General features: G+C 45.9%; 1 long non-coding RNA gene across 1 annotated transcript in view; it reads left to right on the top strand.

Moving 5' to 3' along the window:
- The first annotated feature begins 246 nt into the window (after positions 1-246).
- The window catches only part of LOC121306015, a 3,501-nt gene continuing 851 nt past the window's right edge, over positions 247-2,896 (top strand). Inside the window, exons 1-4 of the long non-coding RNA XR_005948133.1 lie at positions 247-384; positions 690-773; positions 861-994; positions 2,415-2,482. This is a non-coding gene — a long non-coding RNA (uncharacterized LOC121306015). The remainder of the gene's footprint in view (positions 385-689; positions 774-860; positions 995-2,414; positions 2,483-2,896) is intronic.

The raw sequence follows: 2,896 nt of genomic DNA, 5'->3' as shown, positions 1-2,896 counted from the left end.
AAGCACAGAGAGGTCTGGTAAAGCACAGGGAAGCATTGTAAAGCACAGAGAGGTCTGGTAAAGCACAGGGAAGCATTGTAAAGCACAGAGAGGTCTGGTAAAGCACAAGGAAGCATTGTAAAGCACAGAGAGGGCTGGTAAAGCACAGGGAAGCATTGTAAAGCACAGAGAGGTCTGGTAAAGCACAGGGAAGCACTGTAAAGCACAGAGAGGTCTGGTAAAACACAGGAGTGATTACTAGCTCATGTTTGCTGTTTTTCTTTGTTCAGTTCGACGGCTCTGGGTTTGAAGTGAGGATCTGGAACACCTCCTATTTTCTGGACCAGTTGACCACAACATTAAATTATTTTAACACCTGTCACATGGAAGAAGAGAACTGTTCAGGTACTCCTCATGTGACTCTGTGTGTGTGTCCTCTCCCCTCTCCCCTCTCACCTCTCTCCTCTCTCTCTCTCCTCTCCTCTCTCACCTCCCTCTCCCCTCTCTCCTATCTCTCTCTCCTCTCCCCTGTACCTCCCTCTCCACTCTCACCTCTCTCTCTCCTCTCCTGTACCTCTCTCCCTGTCCACTCTCACCTCTCTCTCTGTAATCCAGTCTCTCTCTCTCTCCTCTCCTCTTTCCTTTCCTTTCTCCCCCTTCCCTCCTCTCTTTCCTCTCTCTAATCCAGTCTCTCTCTCCTCTGTCCACAGCATGGCCTGAGCAGAACTCCTGCATCTCTATTGACAACACCACAGTGACCCCTACTGCTGAGGGAATGACACTGCCCTCTGCTGGTAAGGGACTGCACACTGTCTGTGTGTGTGTGTGTGTGCGTGTGTGTATCTATACACATTTTTTACTTTTGTGTTTTTTCTTTGCAGAACTAATAGATAAATTAATGAACGAAAGAAAGATCTTGATCCTAGTTCTCGTCTTCAGTGTCTTAATCATTGTGCTAGTAGTGCTTTGCAATCTAAAGCCATGGAAAAGATGCAACCCACATCGCCACCCAGAGGTAGGACTCCATCATTACAAGTACAGCCTCCCATAGCACAGTGTAATGAAGTATTGTAAAGCACAGACAGGTCTGGTAAAGCACAGGGAAGCATTGTAAAGCACAGAGAGGTCTGGTAAAGCACAGGGAAGCATTGTAAAGCACAGAGAGGTCTGGTAAAGCATAGGGAAGCATTGCAAAGCACAGAGAGGTCTGGTAAAGCACAGGTAAACATTGTAAAGCACAGAGAGGTCTGGTAAATCATAGGGAAGCATTGTAAAGTACAGAGAGGTCTGGTAAAGCATAGGGAAGCATTGTAAAGCACAGAGAGGTCTGGTAAAGCACAGGGAAGCATTGTAAAGCACAGAGAGGTCTGGTAAAGCATAGGGAAGCATTGTAAAGCACAGAGAGGTCTGGTAAAGCACAGGGAAGCATTGTAAAGCACAGAGAGGTCTGGTAAAGCACAGGGAAGCATTGTAAAGCACAGAGAGGTCTGGTAAAGCACAGGGAAGCATTGTAAAGCACAGAGAGGTCTGGTAAAGCATAGGGAAGCATTGTAAAGCACAGAGAGGTCTGGTAAAGCACAGGGAAGCATTGTAAAGCACAGAGAGGTCTGGTAAAGCATAGGGAAGCATTGTAAAGCACAGAGAGGTCTGGTAAAGCACAGGGAAGCATTGTAAAGCACAGAGAGGTCTGGTAAAGCATAGGGAAGCATTGTAAAGCACAGAGAGGTCTGGTAAAGCACAGAGAGGTCTGGTAAAGCATAGGGAAGCATTGTAAAGCACAGAGAGGTCTGGTAAAGCACAGGGAAGCATTGTAAAGCACAGAGAGGTCTGGTAAAGCACAGGGAAGCATTGTAAAGCACAGAGAGGTCTGGTAAAGCATAGGGAAGCATTGCAAAGCACAGAGAGGTCTGGTAAAGCATAGGGAAGCATTGTAAAGCACAGAGAGGTCTGGTAAAGCATAGGGAAGCATTGTAAAGCACAGAGAGGTCTGGTAAAGCACAGGGAAGCATTGTAAAGCACAGAGAGGTCTGGTAAAGCATAGGGAAGCATTGTAAAGCACAGAGAGGTCTGGTAAAGCACAGGGAAGCATTGTAAAGCACAGAGAGGTCTGGTAAAGCATAGGGAAGCATTGTAAAGTACAGAGAGGTCTGGTAAAGCATAGGGAAGCATTGTAAAGCACAGAGAGGTCTGGTAAAGCATAGGGAAGCATTGTAAAGCACAGAGAGGTCTGGTAAAGCACAGGGAAGCATTGTAAAGCACAGAGAGGTCTGGTAAAGCACAGGGAAGCATTGTAAAGCACAGAGAGGTCTGGTAAAGCACAGGGAAGCATTGTAAAAAGTAAAGCACCCACAGTTGAAGCACAGAGAGGTCTGGTAAAGCACAGCACAGTGTTGATAAAGCTGTCTCTTGTGTTCCTCTCCCTCTCCTCTCCACAGATTTCTGGTGTTGGAGAGACTGATCCAACAAACTCATTTCTAACAAATAACACCTCTGTGTGAAAAAGGTAATTATTCAAACTCAGGGGAAGCTGTCTGAGAGAGGCAGTGGTAAAGCACAAGGAGCGGTCTCTTTAAAGCCATTCAGAGAGGTTTGGTAAAGCATCACTGGCCCCTCCCTTTAAAGGAGCGCTGCACATCTTTAAAATCCATTCTCTCACCTCTTATTAGCTTTATTAACATTGTCACTGGCCCCTCCCTTTAAAGGAGCGCTGACCATCTTTAAAATCCATTCTCTCACCTCTTATTAGCTTTATTAACAGGATCACTGGGAAGCTCCCTTTAAAGGAGCGCTGCACATCTTTAAAATCCATTCTCTCACCTCTTATTAGCTTTATTAACAGGATCACTGACCCCTCCCTTTAAAGGAGCGCTGACCATCTTTAAAATCCATTCTCTCACCTCTTATTAGCTTTATTAAC

The sequence above is a fragment of the Polyodon spathula genome, chromosome 45 (genome assembly GCF_017654505.1).
Source record: "Polyodon spathula isolate WHYD16114869_AA chromosome 45, ASM1765450v1, whole genome shotgun sequence".
In the NCBI taxonomy this organism is placed as follows: Eukaryota; Metazoa; Chordata; class Actinopteri; order Acipenseriformes; family Polyodontidae; genus Polyodon; species Polyodon spathula.
Note: the sequence above shows the minus strand (reverse complement) of the source record. Positions and strands in the feature narration are given on the sequence as shown.